The sequence below is a fragment of the Sus scrofa genome, chromosome 12, assembly GCF_054392235.1.
Source record: "Sus scrofa isolate SSC_HxYL_T2T_F1_AM1 chromosome 12, Sscrofa_HxYL_maternal_Yorkshire_Landrace_v2.0, whole genome shotgun sequence".
Taxonomy (NCBI): Eukaryota; Metazoa; Chordata; class Mammalia; order Artiodactyla; family Suidae; genus Sus; species Sus scrofa.
The window spans coordinates 51,659,357-51,686,788 of NC_139394.1; the positions used below are offsets into that span (position 1 = coordinate 51,659,357).

General features: G+C 51.8%; 1 protein-coding gene across 25 annotated transcripts in view; it reads left to right on the forward strand.

Annotated features, from left to right (window-relative positions):
• RPH3AL (rabphilin 3A like (without C2 domains)) overlaps positions 1–27,432 on the forward strand; it is a 171,775-nt gene that overhangs the window by 20,870 nt on the left and 123,473 nt on the right. For 17 of the 25 annotated variants that reach the window (XR_014821590.1, XR_014821588.1, XR_014821589.1 and 14 more), the window contains exon 1: positions 26,445–26,505. The exons of 4 other annotated variants lie outside the window; for them this stretch is intronic. The gene's annotated coding sequence lies outside the window, so the exon portion shown is untranslated. Of the gene's footprint in view, positions 1–179; positions 212–26,444; positions 26,506–27,432 lie in introns of those variants that run through there. 4 more of the 25 variants (XM_084985582.1, XM_021067541.2, XM_084985593.1 and 1 more) reach the window with 1 other exon arrangement.

Here is a 27,432-nt window from a genome sequence, read left to right on the forward strand (position 1 = left end):
TGGGCGGGTGGGGACGTGGAGCTGCTTGGGGAACAGAGAGTACTGTTTGTTACTCAGTAACAGCAAGGGGCCAGCCACCCCGAGGGGCCCTGGCCTACGGGGTGACCTCAGGTCCCAGGTCCGGGCGGGGCGGGGCGGGGCGGGCGCCGGGTACCCGAGGCCGCCGCCAGGGGGCGGTCAGGGAGCGCGCCGGCGGCCGGGCGGACCCCGGGTAAGTCTGGTTCCCAGGGGCCGCCCCCCTTTCGGGGCCGGGGCCCGCCGAGCCGGGGCGTGTGTAAGGCTCGGGGGCGGGGGCCGCGGGGCCGCTCGGGCCGGCCCGGGGACAGCAGGCGGGCCCGGGAGCTGTTGTGCGCGGGTCGGGGGCGAGCCCGGGGCAGCGCCTGGGCCCGGCCCCCGGAGCGCCTGGCGCTCGGCGTGGGGCCCGCCGCCTGCTTGGGGCCCTCGGGGAGCCGGTGGTGCGCCGGTGCTGGGGGTCGCGGGCCCGGGCCGGCCCGGGGCGGCGGAGGCGGGGAGCAGGTGGGCGGCCGAGGTCGGCGGCAGACAGCAGGCGGCGCTGGGGCGAGCGCTGCGGGCGAGCGCGTCAACAAGTGCGGTGTTTACCGAGCGCCTGCGGGGCGCGCACGTGCGCGGGCAGGGCCCCGGGGTCGCCGCTGCCTCCGGGCCCGCGGGGACGGGGACGGCGCGCACTGCCCTCCGCGCCCCGCCTTGCCTGCGGTGAGGATCCCACGCTCCAGACGCAGGGCGCGGGCACCTGGCTGGGCCTGGGCCCTGGCCGTTTGGGCTTTCGGCCCTGGTTAGGTGACCAGGAGTGGGATTCCGATGGCACTTGGTGCCCAGGAGGGTGTGAGGAGGGCGGGACGGCGGTAGCTTTCCCTGGCCAGGCAGGATTCCTCACCCTGCGCGCCTCTTTCCTCCTGAGTGTCCTGCCCCGGGTTGGTTTTCCAGTCCTCCTGAAACCCCAGGTCAGGCCCACCTCCGTTTTTTCCAGGCCGGAGGTCTGGAGGAATTGTAGAAATCCGGCCAGCCCTGCCATCAGAATGAGGCTCTGGCCTCACGACTCACGATGGTGCCCTGTGACACCTGCGCTGTGGCGGGAGGCAGGGCGAGGGGTGAAGCCCCCTTTCTTGGTTTGCTGTGAGGGTTCTGCAGGGAAGTTTGAGAATTTGGGCCCCTGCCCGGCTACTCAGAAGGCTGAGGACCCGATTTTCCTACCTGTGTGATCTGTGACACCCCTACCCACCCCCTGGACGCAGTCCTGGTGAGAGGTGCATGCGAAAGGTGGAATAACCCATCCTCAGTGAGTTCAGGACCGAGGGATTCGGGAGAAAGATCAGGCCCCATGTGTGCGGCTGCGTGGGAATCTTTGACCGCCCCATCCCCCACCCACAGCATTTGGAGGTCGGGGGGAGTCAGTGTCTCTGACACCCTAGGAAGAGCATGGGCCGAGCCAGGGCAGCCGTCCAGGCTCTGCCCCTCCCCTCCCCCACGCCTCGAGCCATCCCGCCCTTCCGCGCAGGTCCAGGCCCCTCCGTCCTCCTGCCTCTGACATCCACTTGGCTTCCCATCTCTTGGGGGAAAAAAATACATCAGAGCAATAAGCTTCGTTTCCTCTTTTCTCTCACTATCGCATTTTCCCGACAAGTGCTCTGCACCTGCCTCCTGGCTCCACGCCTCGCCTCTTAATCCCTCGCAGTCTAGCTGCTGGCCCCACCGCGACGCTGAAACTGCTTCTCTGAAAATCGGCTTGTTTCCAAACACTGCTCTTCTGTCGGCTTGTCCTGCTGCCGGCCCTTCTGTCCGGGAAGCAGACCCCTGTGTGCACGTGCCCTCTTTGCAGCCTTCTGTGCTGTGATTCCTCTCTTGGATTTGCTCTTATTTTTCCTTCCTTCCTTCTCCTCTTCTGACCCCCACCCCCTTCCCTCTTTTCTGGGGTGTTTTGTGAGGCCTGGTGTTTAGCTTCTCAGAGAACTTGCTTCAGGAGCCCTCAGCACCCGCCCCCAATTCTAGTCCTGGTCCTGGCTCCTTGGATGCCCAATGACACCCAGACTCAGCGTGTCCCCCCCTCACAGGCAGCTGCCCGCCCTTGTGTCCCAGCAGTGGGTCTCCCCTCTCCCTGCCCCTGCCCTCCATGACCAGGCTACTGCTTTAGGTCTTGAATGTCTCAGGCCTGAGTTCAGAGGCCCCTTTTCTGGGCTGATGCCAGAATCCCTTCCGTCCCCACAGTCTATGCAGCATGTCATCTCTAGGTGGACGGACCCTGCTTTTACCCGATCGCCGTTCCCCTCTGCTGGGAAGTCTTTGGAGGCTCCACTTCCCCTCCCCTGCAGAGCCCAGCTCCTCTCCCTCCTGTAGCCTCAGCCGTTCTCAGAAGCCACTTCCCTGGGGACGCCCTGCCTCTCCCATCTGCACAGGGCCCCTGTCCTGGTCTTCCCACCCCACTGCGCCCTGGGGACCACAGCTGACTGTCCCCAGATGGCAGGTCCCTATGTGTCCTGGAAGCCTCTTCCCTTCCTCCTGGGCCCTGGGGCTGGGTACCCTGCTGGCTGTCAGTAAAGGAATTCCTCCCCCAAACCTCCAAGAAGACGTCCTGTCATCCTTCAGAGTCTGGTTCAGATCCCACCTCCCTCCAGGACTGTTTTAGTCGCCCGGATTCCCACTGCCCGGTGCTCCTGCTGGGCTCACGGCTGGATTCATTTACAGTCCGTCCACCCAACTTAATACTTTTTTCTCTGCTATTAGCCTCTGATTGTATCAAGGCTGAGAGAGACACTTTTCCAGCTCTTAAATCACAGCAGCCTTTTATTGGGTGGTCGGCATGTGCCGGCTTGTGCTGCTCTTTGCAGCACCCCTCCTGTGCGTTATCCTTGCCACCCCCAGGGGGCAGGGTGCCAGGCTCCTTGGCTTCGTTCTGCCCGTGAGGATATGACCCCAGCGAGGTCCAGGGACCTGTCTACACCACACAGCTTGTAGGTGGGCAGCACATAGCTTGGCACTCCAGTCTGTCTGACTTTGGAGGTTGTTTCCTGATACTTGGATTTGCTGTTTTTCCAGAAAAGCATAAGCCTCAGTCCGCAGAGTGTGTTACAGGTCCTTCGGTACCTGGCCCAGGTGTGCAGGTGTACTGGTTGCTTGGAACTCCACTGGACTAAGAAAAGGACTTTGTTGGGAGTTCCCATCATGGCACAGTGGAAACGAATCTGATTAGGAACCATGAGGTTGCAGGTTCGATCCCTGGCCTTGCCCAGTGGGTTAAGGATCTGGCGTTAATGTGAGCTGTGATGTAGGTCACAGACCCGGCTCGGATCTGGTATGGCTGTGACGTAGGCTAGCAGCTGTAATTCCAATTTGACCACTAGCCTGGGAACCTCCATATGCCGCGGGTGCAGCCCTAAAAAGAAAAAAAAAAGAAAGAAAAAAGAAAGAAAAGGACTTTGTTTTAGGTTTTTTGTTTTGTTTTGTTTTTCCCTTTTGGTCACCCCCCAGCATATAGAGTTCCTGGACCAGGGATCAGATCACAGCTGCACTTGTGACCAATGACACAGCTGTGGCAACGCCAGATCCTTTAACCCTGTGCCAGGTGGGGATGGAACCTGCGTTCTGGTACTGCAGCCTTGCCACTGATCCCATTGCACCACAGCGGGTACTTCAAGGAAAGGATTTTGAAACACAACAGATGGTTAAGGGCGGGACCAGTGACTCAGAGAAGCTGTGACAACTGCCCCAGAGGCCTTTGACACAGGCTGTGTTTTTGTGTGAGTGTGTGTTTGTGTGTGTGTGCGTGTGTGTGTGTGCGCGTGCGTGAGAGTTGTGGAACAGAGAACTGCGAGGAGCCCTCAGGTCATTTCTGTCGCTTAGGACACTTTTGAATGCCTTTTGTTTTTTTGATGCAGAAATCAATGCCACCCTCCAAACAGGAGCGCCTCCAGTTAAGTTTCTTAGGAGCTGTGCTTCCCTTCTGTCCACAGGTCACTGTCATATGAAAACAAGTTCCTCTTGTGAAAAACAGTTGCCATGGCAACTGGTAGTGCAAGGCCCTGCTCTGGCTCCTAGGTCTCTGCACCGAGTGCTTCGAGGGGCGTTTTCCATCTCTGTCTCCTACACAAAACCATCAAATGCTTCGCTCCGCTCTTCCTTTTGCGTGGACATCAGAGCCATTGGGGTTTTTTGCAGGCTGTGATTTCTGGGCACTGTTAGTGCCCCAGCAGCTTGTCCCTAGGCTGCTGGCACTCCATTAGTAATGACCCCGAACGGCGCCCCTGGTTTAGGTCACATTTTGAGTGAGATCCAATGCCCTGTGGGTAAAAGGACAGTAGCTGTGGCCTTCACGCATCCTTGATGACAGGAGAGGCCGAGGGAAGAGCGCAGTCTGGCGTAGGGCGGGCACGTGGGTACAGCTCTGTTCCCGTGGGCGGTGGCGGAATTGTTTGTCTGCAGTTGGTGTCTCCTCCGATGTGAGGGCCTTGCTCAGCTATCCTGGCAGGGGGCTGCCAGAGCAGGGGGCCTCAGGGGTGCTGAGAAAGACCGGGTGCCTTTGGCAGTAGTAATAGCCACTAACGCCGAGGGGTTCTTAGCTTATGTAGACCTTGTTCCCATGTTTAATCCTCAACCAAATGAAGACAGAAGTACTGTTGTTTTCTCCATTTTATTGGTAAGGAAAGTAATGCACAGAGAGGTTAAGGGCTTGCCCAAGGATGCACAGCCAGTAGGTGGTAGAGTAGGGCTTTAGTCCTAGGAAGTCTGACTCCTGTGGCCAGTGCTCTTTACTCGGTGCTGCATAGACAGTGGGAAGACCGCGTTTAATGAAGGAAAGGGTGAACTGGAGACGTAGAGCAGGTTGGCTTTCTCAAGATGTGATTTAAAGCAGTGATTTTCAACATTTTATGTCTTCGGAGAGGCAAAAGGCTGCAATGAAAAGATGTGTACTAGCATGTTCACGGCAGCACTCTCTGCAAGAGCCGACAAACTGGAACCGCCAGTGTCCGGTGGCGGTAGAGTGGCCGGGGACATCGGGGTGAATATGTGCAGTAGAACGCTGTCCCTCGAGACAGCTCGCCGCCACGAGGAACGACAGGGATGAACCCCGCAAACAATGAGCAGAGGAGCCAGACGCAAAAGAGCACGTGCAGAAAAAAGGTGGCATGAGCGTAAGTGCTGGAGGTCGGGGAGGGGTCCCCGGGGGCATGAGGAAGGCCCCTGGGGGGCCAGCGATGTTCAGTGTCTCCATCTGGGTGTTGGTCACATAGGTGTGTTCATATTCTCAAAATTCACCAGTTTTGGGGTGTGTGTGTATATGTGTGTGTGTGTGTGTGTGAGACACGTCAATAACATTGACCTAAACAGGGAAAAGGGCAACAGGGACCCTAAAGTCGGGACGAGAATACCAACACTCCACTCCTGTATGAGGGCCACACACTAGTATTTTTCTTTTTTTCTTTTTTTTTTGGTTTTTAGGGCCACGCCTGTGGCATATGGAAGCTCCCAGGCTATGGGTTGAATAGGCGCTGTAGGCGTCAGCCTCCCCCACAGCCGCAGCAAGGCCAGATCTGAGCTGAGTCTGCAACCTATGCCACAGCTCATGGCAACACCCGATCCTTAACCCACTGGGTGAGGCCAGGAATTGAACCCGCGTCCTCATGGATACTAGTTGGGCTCATTAGTGCTGAGCCACAGCGGGGAACTCCCAAGGGCCACACTCTTGACACTGTACCTGGAATCTTGGATTTCTTGTGAGAGGTGGGAGGTGACATGAGGGTGAGCGCCTGGGGTTCTGGGGCGGGGGGACGCCTCTGGGGATGTGGCAGCAGGGCCAGGGGCAGCTCTGCTTTCCTTCTGTCTCTCTCTACTTTGTTGGGTTTGGGGAGCGCTTGCTCAGCTGAGAGGTGGCTGGTTGGGTTCTGCCAAGTCCGTGAAGTGGCCCTTTTCTCTCTGCCCTGAGGCCTGGGGGTGACACAGATCCCTTTCTGTTGGTCAGAGCTGTCCGGCGGGGCTGCAGAAACTGCAGAATACGGCTGGTGCTGCGGCCCTGCAGCACAGACATCCCCGCCCTCCAGCGGCAGCCTGCTGCCTGCAAAAACAGCAGCATTTCAAGGACTGCCCCAGCCCAGGAAGCGAGCAGCGTTCACTGGGAGATCTGCTCCTCCTCTCACGTGACAGCCACATGCTGCTAAAAATACTGGAGCACCTTATGTAAGACGGCAGTCACATGGTTCGCACCTTATGTAAAGACACTTCGCGTCCCATGGACAGCGAATTGGTCGGGTGTTGCGGTGCCCGTGGCGGGCATCGTCTTGGAGTTGCTGGTTGTTGGGCCTGGTGAGGAGAGCGAATGGTTGACTCACTCAGCTGCACTCACACACCATCGACAAGGTGATGCCGTTTCACCTTTGGGTCCGGTGCATCCCAGTCGTGGAGCGGATGCGGGGGTTTGTACAGATGCTTCTTGCTCAGCCCTCCGCCCCTTCTCGTTTGCTGGGAGAGCAGCCTCTGATTCCCAGAAGCTCAGAAGGGGCTAGAAGGGTCTCGTCCCCATTCCAGAGGCCCCTCCGTGCATAGCCAGGAGAGAGGCTGTTGGCTTGAGGGCTGCCAGGGAGCAGAGTAGCCCATCCCATGGCCGGATGATGATTCGAATAGTTAAGGAAGAGCAGTGGAGCGAAACCAAGGTGTGGAATATGCCAGGCGGGCCAGACCGTCAAGCTGAAACTGACAAGACATTTCACAGGGATGGGGGTTTAAAGCGCGGGGGTCTAAGGCTTGGAAAGGAACGCTGTGATGGACCACAGTTTGGCAGGACGTGTTCAAGTAAAAAGCATCTGCCCTGCATCGTGGGGATTCTGCCTCTCAGGGCACCCTGGCATGCATGCACAGGTGGAAAGTTCTGGAACAGCCTTTGTGGCAGGATGCCGTCAGCGGTGAAAAACTGTATGTGGTTTGAATGTTCGTTGGTGGCGGGACAGTTAACAGCTCCATCAGCTCACATTTTTGTACCTGGGAGTATTAAGAGGTTTTGAGAACTGTGGGATCTTTCTATACCAATAATGATGATCCTTATATAAAGATTATAAGGTGAAGGAAGCAAGTTTCAAAGTGATAAATACATTATGATGCTTTTTATAGAAATGCTTGCACGTCTGCCTTTGTACTTTGTATGAATACAAATATATGTAACACATACCTACATACAAAAACACATAAAAAGGTCTAGAAGGACACATTCCAAACCTATAGTAGCTGCTCTCTCCAGGTGAAGGGGGAGGGAAAAAGGATTGTACGTATGTGTGTGTGAGTGTGTGTGTGTGTGTGTGTGTGTGTGTGTGTGTGATATTTAAACCTTTAAACATAATTTTATTGCTGTATCATTTTTATGTCTCAAACAATCCATTCATTTTAAGTATACAATCTGCTTTAAATTTTTAAAAGGAAAAGTAATTATATAATTAAAAATTAATGTCTAGGCATTCCCGTTGTGGTGCTTTGGGTTAAGAATCTGACTGCAGTGGCTTCGGTTGCCATGGAGGTGTAGTTCGATCCCCGGCCCGGCACAGTGGTTAAAGAATCCAGTGTTGCCACAGCTGCAGCTCGGATTTGATCCCCAGCCCAGTAGCTTCTCTATGCTGCTGGTGTGGCTGTAAAAAAAAAAAAAAAAAAAAAAAAAAAAAAAAAAAAAAAGGAAAGAAAGAAAAGAAAAATTAATGTCTAATTTAACCCCTTTCCTGATACAAGAAGTCTTAAGTTGTGGGCGGACCGTGACACGAAGCTCACCCGGTGGTGGTTTGCATTTAGGGGCGGCTCACATAGGTGGAGCTTCTTCCTTCTCTTATGTGTTTACTTTGGCCATGCCCATGGCATGCAGAAGTTTCTGGGCCAGGGAGGGAACCTGCTCCGTAGCAGTGATCTGAACCACAGCAGTGACAACACCAGATCCTTAACCCAGTGGGCCACAAGGGAACTCCCAAAATTCTTCCCTCTTTTGAGCTGAGATATTGAGATCCGCCTCTTTGTCCCTCTGCTTCTGGGCCTGTCCCTTTGGAGCCAGCTCAAATTTAGTGTCCCCTTTTCCATGCGGCAGGATTTTCAGCAATACAAGATCTCTGCCATGCCTGCTTCCTCTGGGAAGAAGGACCTGCCTCTTTCAGGGGCTCCTTGTAGAGTCTGTAGCTGTTATGGATCACCCTCCAGGCTGTGCTGGGCACTGGCTCATCAACCATCCTCCTAACATTTTACAGAATTGGACCCTCTTCCCCTGATGAGGCTTGACCTTGCCATAACACCTTTAAAAAAATAATGGTCATCTGGAGTTCCCGTCGTGGCTCAGTGGTTGACGAATCCGACTAGGAACTGTAAGGTTGCGGGTTCGATCCCTGGCCTTGCTCAGTGGGTTAAGGATCTGGCGTTGCCGTGAGATGTGGTGTGGGTTGCAGACGCAGCTTGGATCCTGCATTACTGTGGCTGTGGCGTAGGCCGGTGGCTACAGCTCCAATTAGACCCCTAGCCTGGGAACCTCCATATGCCTCGGGAGCAGCCCTAGAAAAGGCAAAAAGACAAAAAAAAAAAAAAAAAATTTAATAATAATGGTCATTTTCAGCGGGTTAAGGATCCAGCATTGTCGCTACTGTGGCTTGAGTTGCAGTTGTGGCGCAGGTTTGATCCTTGGTCCAGGAACTTCTGCATGCCCTGGGTGCAGCCAAAAATAAAAATAAAAAAAATAAAAAGGAAAAATGTCATTTTAAAAAAAATCTTAAAAGTAATTCAGGAGTTCCCACCATGGCACAATGGGATCAGCGGCATCTCTGGAGCACTGGGATGCAGGTTTGATCCCCGGCCCAGTGCAGTGGGTTAAAGATTCCATGTTGCCACAGCTGTGGTGTAGGTTCCAACTGTGGCTTGGATCTGATCCCTGGCCTGGGAACTCCATATGCTGAGAGGTGGCCAAAAAAGAAAAAAAAAGGAAAAAAAAAAGTAATTCATATTCATTATGGAAAACGTAGAAAAATACGCAAAAGCACAAAGAAAAAAATAAACATCTGTGATTCCTGAACTCCAGAGATAACCACTGTTTAATATTTAAGAGATTATTCCATATAAATGATTTTATAACCTCTGTTTTATTTAATGTTTGCTTATCCATAAGAATATTGACCGACCTATATGTCGTACATTTTTTTCAGTGCAGTGCCTGTTTCTCCGTTATTATCATTACACGTAGAGAAGGTTCTAAGGTTTTGGGGTGTTGTGAACACACGTTTGTGTTCTCCTGAGATGCGTATGTTGAAGCCCTAATTCCAACCTGACGGTCTTTGGAGATGGGATGATAGGGAGGTAATTAGTGTTAGATGAGGCCGTGAGGATGGGGCCCTTGTGATGGGATTAGTGCCTGGAAGAGAGCCCTCACCAGGAACTGGATGGACTGGCATCTTGATCTTGACCTCCAGCCTCCAGAGTTGTGAGAGAGAAACATCTGTGGTTTAAGCTGCCCAGTCGATGGTATTTTGTTTCGGCAGCCTCAGCAGATGGAGCTGTGTGGTTAAGTCTATCAGACCTTTCATGACTTCCTTCTTGCTTTTGGGTTTGAAAGCTCTGCCCCACCCCAAGTTCAGAGAAATAGTCACTGATATTTTCTTCTAGTTCTTTATTTGGCGTCAGCTTTCCCATTCAGCTCTCTCTTTTGCATTCAACTCTAATAAACCAAAATGGTTTATGGTAGGAGATAAGAGCCTGATTTTCTTTCTTTCTGAATTGTCCACCAATTCTTTTTTTTTTAAAGGCGTGGTTTTTTTGTTTGTTTGTTTGTTTATGTGTGCTTTTCAGGGCCTCACCTGTGGCATATGGAAGTTCCCAGGGGGCCAACTGGAGCTGGAGCTGCTGGCCTACACCACAGCCACAGCAATGCCAGATCAGAACTGTGTCTGCGATCTACACCACAGCTCACGTCAACACTGGATCCTTAACCCACTAAATGAGGCCAGGGATCGAACCTGCAACCTCATGGTTCCTAGTCAGACTTGTTTCCACTGAGCCGAAAGGGGAACTCCTCTTTTTTTTTTTTTTTTTTTGGCTTTTTAGGGCCTCTCCTGTGGCATGTGGAAGTTCCCAGGCTAGGGGTTGAATCGGAGAGGCAGATGCTGGCCTACTCCACAGCCATAGCAACTTGGGATCTGAGCCACATCTGCAACCTTCACCACAGCTCATGGCAATGCTGGATCCTTAACCCACTGAGCAAGGTCAGGGCTTGAACCCACATCCTCATGGATCCTAGCCAGGTTCTGTGGTGAGCCACAACGGGAACTCCTCCACCAATTCTTTTAGTTTCGTTTCTTCTCCTACCAACTAGATTTGAAATTTAAATTTATTTTTTTGAATAGCCAATTGACCCTTGAACAACACGGGCTTGGACTCTGTGGGTCCGCTGGTACCCAGATGTCTTTTCCCTCAGTAATTACTACAGCATCACCCAAGCTGTGGTTGATTGACCCTGAGTACGTGCGACTGTGACAGTGGATCAGGGGGGCTGACTGTCAAGTTACACGGGAATTTTCAAGTGCAAGAGGGTTGATGCCTCGGACCCCCCCCCCCACATTGTTCGGGGTCAGCTATGTGTGATAACCATGTTGTTCAAAATTCAAAAAGGCAAAACACCAGCGTCTCCCTCCCCCTTTACGCTTCAGCCTCCCAGGTCCAGTCCCCCGTGGTACTAGGTTAATAGATGTTAGTCTTGGATCCCTGGTTTCCTTCGCTCTCGCCCCGCCTGACTCTGAATGTTAGTTTTATGATTGTGCGCAAACATTCGCGCTTCCAGGGTTTCTCTTTTTTCATCACCTGACCTTTTTCTTCCCCTCTCACATTTTTTATTATGACTTTATATAACCCCTGGCAATACAAATTCTTTCTCAGCGTGTCCTTGTTCACACCTGCCCATTGATTCACTCCTCTATGTAAAATTTATAATCATTTTATTGCTCTCCTGCCCATGTCATTAGACTCTCATTTGGAGTGACATTACATTTATGAAATAATAATGATACTGAGGTTTCCCTCTCTGGAAATATGGTCTGTACAATATTGATGCGTGTCTTCTCTCCTGTCATTCCTTTTTTTTTTTTTCTTTTTTTTTTTTTTTTTATGGCACCCACTAAAGTTTCATTGATGTCTTTATGGAGGCTGTGAACATTTCTTGTGAAGTTTGTTCCTAGGTGTTTTATGTTTTCTGTTGCCAGGGAATAGCATCATTTCCACTCTCCCCTCTTATTTTTAACTGGATATTGTTGGACTATCAGAACTAATTAAAAGTTATTATGAGATATATGTCTACGCATATAAAACATACATGTACAGTTTAAGGAAGGATAACAAAGCAGGCATATGCCCACCTAACTGAAGACAGAGCGTTAACAGCCCTTTAGAAAAATTGCTTTTATGCCTCTTCCTACATGGATCGTCCTCTCTCCGCATTCCCACGGGGCGCACTAACCTCGATTTCATTCTCATCATTAACCTGCTATTCTCTATAGCTTTATCATCTTTATCATGTAGGCGTGTGTCTTTTTTTTTTTTTTTTTTTTGCCTTTTAAGGCTGCATCTGCAGCATATGGAAGTTCCCAGGTTAGGGGTCGAATTGGAGCTACAGCTGCTGGCCTACGCTGCAGCCACAGCATTGCGGGATCCGAGCTGCATCTGTGACCTATGGCACAGCTCATGGCAACACTGGATCCTTAACCCACTGAGCAAGGCCGGGGATCGAACCCACATTATCGTAGAGACAACAGTTGAGTCCTTATCCTGCTGAGCCACAACAAGAAATCCAAATTTTGTATACTTTTGAAATTGCATTAATGGAGTCACACTGTATTCCAGTTTTTAATAGATCCATTTGCATGTGTGTTTATGTTTTTGAGATTCATCATGTTGTATGGAGCTACAGGTCATTCCTTTTTTACTGCAATTGTCAAGGTACCCAGTGTTTATCCCCCTGCACTTGATTTTTGTTTTTTTAAGGGCTTCACCCTTGGCAAATGGAAGTTTCCAGGCTAGGAGTCCAGTCGGAGCTACAGCTGCCAGCCTACCCCATAGCCACAGCAATGCAGGGTCCTAGCTGTGTCTGCCACCTACACACCACAGCTCACAGCAATGCCGGATCCTTAACCCACTGAGCGAGGCCAGGGATCGAACCTGCATCTTTATGGTTGCTAGTCAGATTCATTTCCACTGAGCTACTACGGGAACTCCCGAACTTTGGGCTTTTTTTAGTTTAGGGCTAATATAAATGGAGTGGCCATAAGTCTTATTGACATATATTTTCATTTCTTTTACGTATGTTATTTCTCTTCTATATTTTACTTCTGTGAGGAGTAGAATTGCTGGTTAGTTGTAATTTTGTTTTTTATTGACACATAAGATCCATTCACGGAGTTCCCTGGTGGCTCAGCAGGTTAAGGATCCAGTGTTGTCACTGCTGTGGCTCTGGTTACAACTGTGGCACGGGTTCAGTCCCTGGCCCAGGAACTTCCACATGCTGCAGGTGTGGCCAGGAAAAAAAAAAAAAGATCCATTCAGAAACAGCATACATTCTAAGTGTACTCCTTGTCTGCCTTTTTTTTTTCTTTTTCTTTTTATGGCTGTACCTGTGGCATATGGAAGTTCCCAGGCCAGGAGTTCAATCAGAGCTGCAGCTCTGACCTACGCCACAGCTGCGGCAATGCTGGATCCCTAACCCACTGAGCGAGGCCAGGAATCGAACCTGCATCCTCACGGAGACAACATTGGGTCCTTAGCCCTTTGAACACAGTGGGAACTCCTACTGGTCTCATTTTTACAAAGTGAACACACTCATGTAGCCATCACCCAGGTCAAGGCCTGGGGTCTGGCCCAAGTTGGGCCACGCTGCTGGACCGGCTTTCTGGGATCTGGAATCTAAGGAGGGCGAAGCAGGAAGGGAAAGGGTATTGGAGCCACTTATTCTTGAGGCGGCAGCTGATGAGACCTTGAGGCCCCGGCTCTGCAGCTGTGAGGGATCCTGTGTTCTTCCACGTGGGGATTTTCAGGCTTCCCATCAGTTCTGAGTTACCAGGTATCCTGCCGGTAGGTCCCTTTCTGCTTAAGTCCACCAGACCTGGTTTCTGTTGCTCGCCATCCAAGAATCCTGTTGCATACAGTGTGCCCACCTGCCAGCACCAAAAATGTAGTGGAACATGCCCCTCCTATCGCTAAAATCCAGCGTAGAAGCTGCCTCGAACCAATCCTTGAGTCTTTGCGTGACCCCCCTTGAACGCTTGGATTCCTGGGCTGATGTGACAAGGTGAACTTTCAAACAGAGCGTCGCTTGACCTGTAACTTTTTAAAATGGGAGGCAGAGCCACTTCAAACATTTGCACTTGGTGAAGGCTAGTTTTAATTTTTTTCCCTAACTTTAAATTTAGTTCCCAATTTTTAAACACTTTTCTCTCTCTCCCCGGTGGAAAGTTAATGGAGAATACTGGCTTAATTTAGAAGGGGAAATGTAGGAATGTATATGATTTTGGACTTCGTTTTTGGAAACCAGGTTTATTTCTCTTCGAGGTAGAGCACAGGGGGTTGGATGAAGAGGTGCTTGGTGCGGTGATCAGAAAACAAGGGCTAGGAGTTCCTCCTGCACTTGGTGGGTTAATGCATCTTGTCTCTGTGGAGGCCACCAATTCAGTCCTCAGCTATGGTGTAGGTCACAGCTCTGGCTCAGATTCGATCCCTGGCCTGGAAACTTCCATATGCTGCAGGTGCACCGGAAAAATAAAAAAATTAAAAAAAAAAAAGATTAAGGAAAAGGAAACAAGGGCTGGATCCCAAGTTCTTTGGCACCGCCCCCCCGCCTCCCAGGGATCCTTTGTCTAAGAAGATTCGCATTGAACTTGTTCTGCTCTAAGTGGGCCTCATTTACAAGTAAAAAAAGAAATGAATTCTCTTCTGGTTTCTTTTTTAATGTCATTGAATCACACAGATTAGTGGCAGGAAACGACCCAGTTTCAACTGGTCTCAGAGTTGTCAGTGCTTGTCCTCGTTAATGTCAGGGTTTGGGCAGGTGTTTGATCGGGGGCATCGGTACCATGGGCGAGGCTCACCACGAAAAGGTCAGAGATGAATGTGAACTTCTTTCTACCTCCAAACAGTCGTGATCCGGCCAGGCCATGTCTTGGAGCAGCTGCCAGGCTGCCCACCTTTCCCAGACGTCATCCCTCTGCTTTTCTCGAGGTCCCTGCAGTGACGTTCTTTACCCGCCAGCTTCTGATCCTGCTGGTGGTTCCCCTCATTTGCAAAAGTCACTGCTTGGGGACCAGGGACCCTGGTCTGAACATAAAGCCCTTTCTCCCACTCCCTGGCTTTGTTCGGACCTTACGCTTCTGCCCTGAGCACAGTGGAAAGGGCGTGTGGCTCTTGGCCACGTGATCGCCCCGTCTGCAGGCTTCTGTGGCGCAGGTGACCAGCCGCTTTGAGGGTCTTGCTTGGCCTGAGCTGCAGGTGGGTCTGCCAAAGGCGTGTTTGTGGGTTGAGTGCCATACGGAAGAGGGCACCGCACAGAAGAGGGTTTCCGTCTGTGGTTTATGATGGCAATTTTCCCGCAAAGGGCTGTGAAGCATCTTGTTTCAGAACTGTCCCGTTACGACAGAGATTTTTCCAACTGGTGGAAGAGAACGCCTCCAATGCTTCTCACTTCACGTAAAAGGGCCTCTTAGGCTGGGATGGCCTCAGATTTCCCCAAACCCATCTTCAGGTTTGGGTGGCATGTGGTGAACTGGGTCACCCCGGACGGGGAGTTGGGGGATAATTTAGCAAAGGGAGAAACTCGGGGTGAGAAGGCCCTGCATGGAATCTAAATTGCCTTTACAGAATCGAGACTTTGCTTCTAGGTCACTCTGAGGTCAGGGCAGAGAGGACAGGCCCGGGGGACAGCCAGGACTCAACTGTGGGCTGGCCTCACTTGGTGACCTAATGTCCACAGGGTGGGCCCACACAGCAGTGAGTCAGGAGCTGAAGGCTGGACTCTAATCCCAAGCCAGGGGGCAGGGACATAAACTGCCCACCATTAGGCCGTGGCCGAGCGTGGCTGCCTCATACTGTAACAGAGAGTGAAGGATGGACGCCTGGTGATTCGGCCGACTTCAGGACGAGTTTCATTTATTTACTCAGTAAATATTTTTTGAAAGGCTACAGTATGACCAGTAGTGTGTTCCCTCTGGGGATAGAGTGCTGAACAAAGCAGGTTCATTCCTTGCCTTGTCCTTATGGAGCTTACATTCTAGCGATAGAAACAAACTAGGGGCGTTCCCATCGTGGTGCGCTGGAAGGGAATCCGACTAGGAGCCATGAGGTTGTGGGTTTGATCCCTGGCCTCACTCAGTGGGTTAAGGATCCAGCTGTGGTGTAAGTCGCAGACACGGCTTGGATCCTGCGTGGCTGTGGCTGTGGCGTAGGCTGGCTGTTGTCTCTCCAATTGGACCCCCTAGCCTGGGAACCTCCATATGCTATGGGTGTGGCCCTAAAAAAGAAAAAAAAAAGCAAACAAACTAGGGAGCTACTTCTGTGATTGTTTAATTACAATCATGATCATCTCTGATAGCTATGCAGCCCTGGGGGGGGGGGGTCATATACAAAAGGGAGTCCAGGGAGAAAGAGATGGTTGAGTCCGAATTGAAGGGTAAGACTTCACTAGACAAAGGATTCTTAATCAGACCAACCGTCAACTTCTCATCTGAAACTGGAAGCCAGAAGGCAATGGGATGACAGTGCGGAGACAAAAAGATGGGCAACAAGAAGTCGATATCCAGAAAATGATATTCTTGAAAACTGAAGGGGATGCGAGTTCCTGCTGTGGCACAGCAGGTTAAGGATCCAGCATTGCTGCGGGATAGTCGTGGCATAGGTCACATCTGAGCCTCGGATTTGGTCCCTGGCCCAGGAACTTCCATCACCTGCAGGCACAGGTGAAAAAGAAAAAAAAAGAAGGCGAAATCAAGACATCCCAGATAAATAAAACCTGAATGTGTTGCTATGAGACCTGCCCTCCACGAAATACTATAGGGAACCCTTCAGGCCGAAGTGAAAGGACCCGAGACAGTGACTCAAATTCACATGAGATGAGGAGCACCTTTAAAGGTAGAAAGGTATTTTGTTGTAACTCTTTTCTTATCGGTGTAAAGCAAGAATTATAAAACTGTACTGACAAGCTTATAATGTACAAAGACGTCATTAGTATAATAATAGCATAATAAAAGGGGAAGAAAGCTATATTCGAGCAAAGTTTTTGTGTGTATTAAAATTAAGTTGGCATTAATCAGAGCCAGATTGTTTTAAGTTAAAATGTTAGTTGTCATCTCCAGGGCAACCACTAAGAAAATAATTTTAAATATGTAATGAAAGAGAATTAAAATGGCATGCCAGAAAATACCTGTTTAACACCAAGGAAGGGAGGAATGGAAGACGATAGGAACAAAGACATATCAGACCACGTAGAAAATGAATAGCAAAAGGACATAAATCCTATCAGTCAGTATATTAATTGCTCCAATAAAGAGACAGAAATTGACAGAATAAGTTAAAAAAAAAACCCAACTCTATGCTATCTCCAAGACACTTTAGATTCAAAGATACACATAGATGGAGTTCTCACTGTGGCTCAGTGGGTTAAGAACCCGACTAGTATCCCTTAGGATGCGAATTTGATTCCTGGCCTTGCTCAGTGCAGCTTAAGGATCCGGCATTGCCACAAGCTGTAGGTTGCAGATTCAGCTCATATCCTTTGTTGCTGCAGTTGCAGCTCCGATTAGACCCCTAGCCTGGGAACCTCCATGTGCCGCAGGTATAGTCCTAGAAAAGACAAAAATGGCAAAAAAAATAATAATAATAATAATAAGATTACAGCATAAGAAAGTAGAGAAGAAAAAAGAGCACCTGTTGTAGGATCCCATTCATATGAACTGTCCAGAATATGCAAATCCGTAGAGACAGATTAGTGGTTTCTTGGGGCTGGGAGAAGACGGATAGGGAGTGGCTGCTAATGGGGACAGGGTCTCTTTCAGGGGTGATGAAATGTTCTGGAATAGTGGTGATGGTTATATAACTGAATGTGCTAAAACCGGTGACGTGTACATTTTAATAGGGTGAATTTGCTGGTATGTAATGGTGTTGATACAAAAATCCAAACAGAGGTAGCTAGGCAGCAGGGGTTGGGGAAGAGCAGGGTCAGGGGACGCGCTCCCCAGGGAGGAGGACCAGGGCGTCTGCAAACCCCATGGGGAAGGGGTGTGGGCTTACGGAGGCCCTGGGTCGGGTGGGACGTCTTTGCTTGTATCGTTTGAGCAGGGGAAAGCCACGGGAGGATTTTTGCAGGCGGGTCTGCTGCGGGGCTGGCATTTTTGAAGAGCTTCTTGTGACCGTGTGAGAACAGACTGGAGAGGCCGGGAGTGGGTTTGGGGAGGCATCTGCCATACCTGTCAGGGAGGTTAATTGTTCAAGGTCCCCTCACCAGACCAAGCCGGACCTGAGTCCCACCAGCCCCACAACCTCTGCTGTCCATTTTTTTGGCTGCACCCACGGCATATGGAAGTTCCCCAGGCCAGGGTTTGAATCCAAGCCACAGCTGCAACCTATGCAGGATCTTTAATCCACTGCACCGGGCCAGGGATCAACCCGAGCCCCTGCATCAACCTTCACTGCTGCAGAGACAACCCCGGGGCCTTAGCCTGCTGCACCAGAGCGGGAACACCTCCCCACGCTCCCAGGTATTCTTAAATCAGCCGGAGAGCAGTGGAGATCCCCCTGCTTACTGGAGAGGGTGGGAGAAAAACGGACCCGATATTCATCAGGCTAACGAGGGCTAGCCTCCTTGCAAATAGTAGACTTGAACAAAAACGGGGATTTATTTCCAGGACACTGGAGTATCTCGCAGAAGCCCAGGCCCCTGGAAGGGCTGGATCCAGCATGTGGACCAGAGGGCAGCCCGGGAGCCCTGGCTCTGCCTTTGTTTGCTCGCCTCTCTTCGGCTCTCCTGTTCTTTCCCCCACTGATCAGCACCTTTCCCGTCTCTGGGCGTTTCCACCTGGGGAAAATGCCCCTCCATCAGCGCCTCACTTTGCATCCTGGTATTGCAGAGAGCAGCTGAATCGAGAGGTCGGTCTCTTCGCTTGTTTCCCAGGTTCTCAAGGAAGTGACTTCCATACGCCAGCCTGGGCTGATGGCGCCCCTGGAAGGGTCAGCTGGGCCCAGGGGGCTCGTCCCAGTGCCTACACGGGGCTTCTGGAGCCCACCCTTGAAGGCCACTGGGCAGCTACGTCGGGCCGAGGAGAAGAAAGGACATCCTGCAGGATGCCAAGGGACCTTACCTCACACACCCCTCCACCCCCACTTTGGCGAAGTCACTGCCTAGCATGGGTCTGCCTCTGGGATAAACTACACAAGGCCTTATTTTGTCCCTTGAACTCGTTTGCACAACAGCCCTCTGACTGTCCATCCCCCCCGCACTTCCCCCCCGACCCCAGGCCCTCACGTTCAGCCCCTGCCTGGGCAGGGAACATTCCAGAATCTAGAATTAGCCACATTACCTTTGTGACGTCTGTCAGTTCCCCTAGAAGAGCAAGGCCTCGCCCACGCTCTGCTGAAAAACTTGTTGAAAAGGAGCCCAGTTATTGTCACGGTCTCATTTTCACCTGCTGTTCGACACGCAGGGCTGTCGATTCAGGTGCCTGGAACCCTGGTGATTGTGGAGTGAATGGGCCTCTGATGGGGGACAGGAGGGGTCAGGAAGTGTCGGGGAGGTGTGGTGGGAGCCCTGCGGGAGGGTCACCCGCCAATCGCGTCCCTAGCGCCACTGTTTCCAGCCTCAGCTCGTTTTTCTCCAGCTGGCCTGCCCTTAACCGCGCAGGGCTGCCCTCCCTTTCTGCAGGGGATGCTGTGGGCAGGGGACGGTGGGCAGTGCGCTGACGGGAGCCTGGGAGCCCCAGCCCTTCACGAGGGGGGCAGCGATTTCCAGTGCCAAGGAGGGGGATGGGTCCTGGACGGGGCTTTTTCTCTTGCCGGGAGAAGCAGGGAATTGAAGTCCTTGAGTCAGGCGCTCTCTCAGACATCCGGGGTGGGGGACAGGGAGGACACTGCATACAGATGTCTTTTCTCTTTGAATTCCTGCAGCATTTATAGGAGGCCGTGCGGTTTGGCAGGTTCTTCACGGCCGTGTGCTGGTTGCCTGGAGTGTTGTGCCCGATCCTAATAATGACGCTGGTGGCGTGCCCGCAGCTGGTGCCTTCCCTATGATTGGCAGTCACAACCCTCTCCGCTTAATTTCTGCTGTAACCTAGCAAAGGAATAAGGCAGATGGTTGTAAATGCATTTAAGAGCTGCGAAGCTCTCAGGTCGCCTGGGTGTGTGGTGGAGGGGGTGTGGGGGCAATTTTTTCCCCTTCGCAGCCACAGAGCTGATCAGAGCTGGGACTAAAAGCCTGCCTCCTGATCTCAGGTCCCAGACTCTGGCTCTGTTCACAACAGAGTGTAATGATCTGAATTCTCTCAGGCACAGACTGTAGCTTCTTCTTCCTGGTTTTCCTGCCTGTCATCCATCCATCGCTCCATTTATTCCTCCATCTTCTATCAAGGAAGTAAGATACTCACAAGAGCATGTGCTTCTGTATGTATCTTGACTACATAAGAAATATAAAATATATATTTATAAGAAAAAGATACTGTAGATGCTAAATGCCAGAGCTATGGGTTGATGTTTTTTTTATATATGCTTGTATACGTGTGTATGTAATTAAATAGAAACCCATAAAAATAAGATCAGGAAAAACACAGATTAACTGGAAGGTCACAACCAGGGAGAGTCAGGATATATATTCAGGCTGCAGAACTGTGCACCGTGTACTATGCTTGAATCAGAGATTTAGCTCTGAGCTAATGAGAGATCAGAGCAGGAAAAAAATGTGCTATTTACATGGTTCATGGGGTCCATAAGGAGCAGGAGACCAGACGCTGAGTGCTTTTCCAGGCAATTAGATCTGAAGGAAATTTCTTGCCTGGGTGGTCATCTACGAGACCCTGAGTGGCAAGGGAAATACGTGGCACGCGTGCCGCTGCTCTCTGCTCCGCTTCCTGTGCTAGGCATGACGAATCAATCATGGCCCTTTCCCACGGAGGCCAGAAGAGCCCAGTGAAACGGGGTCAGCTTGCAGGACACAATCCACTTGCTATTCTAGCCCTGGGGGGGTGATGGTGGTATCGGGAGTCAGGAGGGAATTCTGCCGGGAGAGCCACATGAAGTTGTGGCAAGACTTCTGCAGGACATGAATGGACACCATGTCCTGTTGTCTGCTGTAGGTGTGTTTGCTGGAAAAAACCCTCTAAAAGCCATTTGGGGGAGTTCCCACTGTGGCTCAGTGGGTTACACACCCAACTAATATCCATGAGGATGCAGGTTTGATCCCTGGTCTTGCTCAGTGGGTTAAGGACCTGTCGTTGCTGTGAGCTGTGGTTAAAGTCAAAGACATGGAGCAAATCCTGAGTTGCTATATCTGTGGTATAGGCTGGCAGCTGCAGCTCCAGTTCGACCCCTAGCCTGGGAAGTTCCATATGCCACAGGAGTGGCCCTAAAAACAAACAAAAAGCCAGTTGGAGGCACCCATCAGGGTGATGATGGGTGGTAAGTATGTCTAGAGGGGTGCAGGGGACACACCAGGAATCTCCTACTTGGTATATTCACTTGTTTTGCAGATAGAGACACCGTCTTGACTCTTCCTTTAAATCAGAGCTCACAAATCGTGTCCCCTTTGTTACCAGGTCCAAGCCTGTACTGATAGCCCCACGACAAGCCAGTAAATCGAGAGATGAGTTGTTGGGACAAGGAAAGCTAGTAGACCAAGAAGACGGTGGGCTTGTGTCCCAAAGAACCATCTCACCCGAGTTAGCGTTCAGGCTGCTTTTATACACAAAGGGGGAAGGGTGTGCTTAGTTGTTGCTAACTTCTTGGTGTCGAACCCTTTGCTCTTGCACCCGACCGCATAGATCAGGTCACCCTGGTCCTGTAAACCTCCAACAAGAGAACTGTTAGCCTCTGTTCTGTAACTTATTACCTCTATATGAATGGGAAAATGTTACACCGTTAAAGGTCAGAGCCTTGAGAATGGGCTCTCCTGTATATTTTAGACTCTAGGTAACATTCTTTTTTTTTTTTGGCTGCACCCACAGCATACAGATGTTCCTGGGCTAGGGATCAAACCTGAGCCACCGCCGTGGCCATGCCGAGTCCTTAACCACTAGGCCACCAAGGAACTGCACAGTCATCTTACCTTATAGCAAAAGCAATAGAATGCAAAGGTTAAGGTAAAAGAAACAGATTCAATATGGAGTCAGAGTTGTTCTTCCCGGTATACCTGCACCTTTCTCTCCTGTATCACAATGCTTATGGGTTTATTTAGTCATGTTTCTTTGTTTGTGTTCCCCCCTCTGAGATGTGAGTTCCAAGCTGGCAGGGACAGTGTCTGTCTTGTTGGTTATGGTATCCCCAGTCCCAGCACAGGGTCCGGCACGTGGTCGGTATTCAGCACATGTGTGTGGAATGACTGAAGGAACGAATGAATGAAGAGGGCACAAAGGTGAGGCAGATGCAGACTTCCCATTAGACGACAGAATGTATGTATAGCATAAGGCGGCCGATGCTCAGTGCTACAGGCGAGGAGCTGAAGGACTTCAGGGAAGGAGAGGCTGCTTCCAGAGGGAAGGGGAGGGCAAGGCAGGCTCCGAGGTGCAGCAGGACCTGGAAGGATGAGGTGGAGGGAGGGACATCCTGGGGCCCTGGGGGGCAGCAGGAGCTGAGGCAGAGAGGCAGAGCTGGAGGAGCGAGGAGCCAGCATCACGTTGGGGTGCTCTTAGGGCAGTGATGGGGGGGGCAGGAGCAGTGACACCAGGAAAGGTGGGTCTGACCCAGTGGCTGGAGCTTCTGCAGCTTGATTTGGAGAGCAGATTTGTGCGTGGAGCAGAGATGGGGTGGGAGGGGCCCCAGGCAGGCCGGGCAGGCTGGGGGAGAGCTGGAGAAGTCAGGGAGTTTGCCCTGGGGCGGTGGAGGTGGCGCTGGGGGATGCTCAGCCTTTGCTCCCTGGCCTGGATTTACATCCTTCCTCCCTGTGGCCTCTTGACCCTTGGGGACCACCCTCTGGTGGGTTCTGGCTCCAGACCTCAGCCCCAGCCATGCTCTGCCCCCCCTCCACCTGGCCCCCCTGTCTAGGGGCCTCTATGTAACTGGTTTACCCAATGACACTGTTGCCAGCAGATTTCTAGTTTTGTTTATTTTTTTTGTCTTTTTGCCATTTCTTGGGCCGCTCCTGCGACATATGGAGGTTCCCAGGCGAGGGGTCTAATTGGAGCCGTAGCCACCAGCCTATGCCAGGGCCACAGCAACGCGGGATCCGAGCCACATCTGCAATCTGCACCACAGCTCACGGCAACGCCGGATCGTTAACCCACTGAGCAGGGGCAGGGACCGAACCCGCAACCTCATGGTTCCTAGTCGGATTCGTTAACCACTGCACCACGACAGGAACTCCCAGATTTCTAGTTTAGAAATAGAATGTGCATTCATCACATGTAGCATATTATCTTGAGTGTAGTCTTTGATCCTCTAGATTGAGGTTTGTTTTCCTAATTTCCTTCCTCTTGAGCTCTTTAAGGTTTTTTTTTTTTTTTGTCACTTATCTAGGGAGCTTTTCTTTCCTATTTATATTAATTAGCAAATTATTCCATTTCACATATGGGTCATTCAGTTTATTGCTATTGGCCTCCTTGCAGTTCTTACACGTGGCTGTGTTAAGCAGTTTGGTACCTATTTTCACCTTCTAACCTGCTTGGTGAGGTTTTGACTGGGAACAGGAGAGGCAGCAGTGATGGGGCCTTGCTGCTCGTGATTCATGGGTCCTCGGACGATGCTGGATGGAGAGATGCTGAGGGATGCCCGTGTTCGTGCGGAAGCTTCTGCGTTCATGCTGGCTGCACTAGCCTGAGGCCCGGCTAAGCTGGGGTACTCGGAGGTGGGGGATGGCACTTGAACTTGGAACCTGGGAAGTGGGCCAAGGGACCGGGATGACCGGGGACAGTGTCTTGTGTCCCTAGGGGAGTGAACAAGGGTGAACTTCTTGTAGTGGTCTGGGCAGATGCTGAGGCAGGGGAGGTTTCCATGCCATCCAGGGGCCATGAGAGATGCCCTCAGTGGAGGGGCCACGTGACTGCTGCAGAGCCACCAGAGCAGGCCTAGGAGAAGCGAACACGGGGTGCTTCAGAGGAAAGCAGCTGCCGCCCTGGCATCTCTGAACCAGACAGCTGCTGGCACAGACTCCAAAGGGGCAGTTGACGTGGGAGCAGGAAGCTGACTTCCAGGGTTTATGTCATTTCTATAAAGACGTCAGGCTCACTCAGGTTAGTACCTGCCATGCATTCTCTTTCCTTCTCGAGCCAAGACGGGCGACTTCATTCCAGTCCCTTGATTGTGAATGGCAAAGACCCAACTCAGAAAGCGGACTCTGTGGCGTTCCTGCTGTGGCGCAATGGGTTAGGAATCTGACTGTAGAGGCGCAGGTTCATCCCCAGGCTTGGCACAGTGGGTTAAAGGATCCAGCATTGCCGCAGCTGCAGCCTAGGTTGCAGCTGCAGCTCAAACTGGACCCCTGGCCCTGGGAACTTCCAGATGCCATGGGTATGGCCATAAAAAAAAAAAAAAAAAAAAAAAGGTAGGGGGTGGGGACTCTGAATTTGGCAAATTGGGAATCAGCAGAGTGGTTCAGGCATGGCTGGATCCAGCAGTTGACAACACCATCAGGATTATCTAGCCTCTCAGCACTGCTTGGCTTTATTCTCAGGATGTTTCCAAGTGGCAGCAAGATGGCCATCCCAGAACAACATTGTTCTTACAGCTTGCTGTCACAGAGAAAGAAGGTATTTCTCGGTGACTCTAGTGAGAGCCCAGGGAAGCCTCTGTATGACTGAGATGCCACATGCCAGCCCCGAACCAGTCCTGGTGCCCCGTGGGTGGGGATATTCTCATCAGCCGGCCCCAGTCACATTCATCCCGAGGAAGAGGAAGGGAGAGCCCGTTTCTCCCACCCAGAAGGACTGGGAGTGATTTCCTCAGCCCCAAGGTGGAATCATTCTCAAAGAGGAATTCGGGGCAGACAAAGTGTCCATGCGTTGTGACAGGCCAGCAGAGGCCCCGGCTCTGCACGGGGGCACACAGCCCTCTGGAGGCTGGAGGCAGCCTGCAGGGCGCCATCTGCACAGCAGGGCAGCAGCATACCCGCTGTGGTCTGTTGAGTGGATTGTGGACACTCAGGCCTCCTCAGCCTCAGGTCTGGTCCCTCCAGGACCTTTCAACTATACGCTGGCCTTTCTGGGCAGCTAACTGCTGGGAGCACATGGAAACCAAACCCTCACCACTGTGTCCAGAAGTCACCCCCAGGCACTGACCCCGCATCTCTTTGGTCTCTGGTCCCTGGATCCACACATCTGGCTCTGGTGTCTGCATTTGGTCCCCATCCCTGGAGAGGCTCGCTCTCTCTTTTTTTTTTTTTTTTTTTTGTCTTTTTGACTTTTCTAGGGCCGCTCCCGCGGCATATGGAGGTTCCCAGGCTAGGGGTCGAATCGGAGCTATAGCCACCAGCCTCCGCCAGAGCCACAGCAACACGGGATCCGAGCTGCATCTGCAACCTACACCACAGCTCACGGCAACGCTGGGTCCCCAACCCACTGGGCAAGGCCAGGGATTGAACCCAAAACCTCATGGTTCCTAGTCAGGTTCATTAACCACTGCGCCACGACAGGAACTCCAAGGCTGGCTCTCTTTTCTGGACACTTGACTTGGCTCAAGGCTTGTCCTGATTGTGGTGACACATGCAGTGTCCAGCCTGTGGTCCTGCCAGGAGAAGGGCACAGTGGCCAGGCTGGACCTGGAGAAAGAGGTGCCCTCCTTCGTCACCTCTCCTAAGTCAGAGTGCCTGCTGAGGATGAAGGGCCCGCTGGTCCCGACACACCTGCCGGCCACACGCTCAGAGAGGCTCGCATCACATTCATTCTCCCGCGTGATACGACCGGAATCACACAGTCGCATGTCCCAACATTTTTAGCTACAGCATCTTTTCTTCAAAGGCCCTCTTCCCTGGAAATCCGGGATGAAGCTGACAAGAGCACAGCTGTCCTGGGCTAGGTTGGAATATATCCCTTTATCCACCCACCTCCACACCCCACCTTGGCGGCCCCCAAAGAGGTGCATGGCACCCCTAGGGCTCCTTGGAACCCAGTTAGAGAACCTCTTCAGGATGCTGTCCCTCTCCATAGAATTTACTTTTACTTTTGTTTCCCATGGGGGAGAGGCGTCAGATGTGGTGTTTTTCTTCTCCCTACACCATTTTTTTCTGTCGTGAGCTTGTTTGCATTATGAAAAGGTCAGCAAGGGGATCCTTGTCACCTTCTCCCTGCAAGCAGATGACACAGTGTGTCATCTCCCCAGGGCTCCTTCATGAGACTTGTCCTTTTTTTTTTTCCAAGGAAACATGTTCGGCATATGGAGGTTCCCAGGCTAGGGGTCGAGTTGGAGCTACAGCTGCTGGCCACAGCAATGCCAGATCCTTCACCCACTGAGCTGGGCCAGGGATCGAACCCACGTCCTCATGGATCCTAGTCAGGTTCTTAACCCACTGAGCCACAACAGGAACTCCGTCATGAGCCTTGTTCTTCCCAAGCTGCATGTGGGAGGCTGTTCCCTTTGGGCCACGGGTCCAGTAACCTCAGGCTTTGTTCATCTTCTTCCCCGGGGAAGATGGGTGCCCTGCCCGCAGCAGTTGAAGTTTCAGGAAGTTATGAGATGCTGATGTCCCATGTATGACCCCTGCCTAGAATGAATATTTTGGATATTTTTCCCTAAAATGTGCCTTTTTTTTTTCTTTTTTAAATGGCCCCACCCTCAGCTTATGGAGGTTCCCAGGCAATGGACTGAATCCAAGCCACAGCTGCGGCAACGCCGGATCCTTTAACCCACTGCGCCAGGCTGCAGATCAAACCTGTGCATGCACAGCAATCTGAGCCGCTGCAGTCAGGTTCTTAACCCACTGTGCCACAGCGGGAACTCCACATGTGCCTTTTTTAACAGCAAATTCCTCAAAATCTTCTATGCGAGGTCAGGTTTAAAGAAAACCCCCCCAAAAGAATGCCACCATTCCCACAGGAGGCCCCCCTCTAATAGAAAGTGTCCTTTATCTGTTCCGTTTTGGAAGATGTCCCTGGGGAACTCGGGCACCCGCAGACTGGCCATGGGCAGCCTTACCCCGGGCTTCCGTCCACCCCAGAGAATCCAGGCCTTGTTTTGGCTCCAGCTGGGCCTTCCCGCGGCCGCCACTTATTGACTTAAGGCCGTGATTCAAATCTGCATCAGGGTTGCCCCTGACAACGCGTGGTGGGCGGGAGAGTGCCCGCCTCTGCCTGCCTGCCGTCTGGGGCGCCAGCAAGCCCCCCTCGGTTCCTGGTAGGTGTTTGGGGGTCTCTGGCGATGTGGAGACAGGAAGGTGTTGTGGTTTCTGGAGCCAGGGGGGGTTCCCCGAACTTTGCTGGCTCCCGGGAGGGCGTGTCTGGGCCAGGAGAGTGTTGTTAACGGTTGACTTGCCTTTTCCGGCCGATCCCAGGGCCTGCTGCTTCCCAGGAAGGGGCCCCTGGGTGGGAGAGGGGCGGGGAGCCCCCAGCGCCTCCCCGAAGGTTGCTGCACTCTCCATACCACCCTCAGAGGGACGCCGGGGGCCAGGGATTGATTTGGGGGTGGCCGGAGAAGGGGCGGTGTGTTTTTGTAGAAAGTTGGGCAGCACGGGGGCCCAGGGCCAGGTGGGGAGTGGGGCCCTGTTACTGCAACTGAGCAAACTGGAACTTTCTGTCTGCTAAGTATTTTCATCGCATGCGATGCTGTGTTTAAGTGCTGGGAGAGGGGCTGCAGCCCCCTCAGGTGCTCTTTGGGGTCAACGAGGACAAAACTGTGACAAGTCCCCAGATGACGAAGACAGGACCAGAAAAACCAAAGACCGGAAGGAGGCAAAAATAAAACTCCAAGGCAGCGTTTCTTAGCGTGAGAGAGGAGTTGAAGTATAATTATACAGTAATATTAAGTCTTTTATACAGATGAGCATTTAAACATTTTAATGATTATTTTCAGGTGCATTAGAACATAACTTTTTTTAAGTTTCCTTTATAGCTGCTTGATACGGTTTTTAGGGTGGGGATACACAGTTGCCTTTGAAAATAAATTTAAGATAATGAGATGATTTAAAGGAAAATATTAAGTAGGAGTTCCCATCATGGCTCAGTGGGTTAAGAACCCGACTAGTATCCATGAGGATGCGGGTTCGATTCCTGGCCTCGCTCAGTGGGTTAACAATCCGGTGTTGCTGGGAGTTGTGGTGTAGGT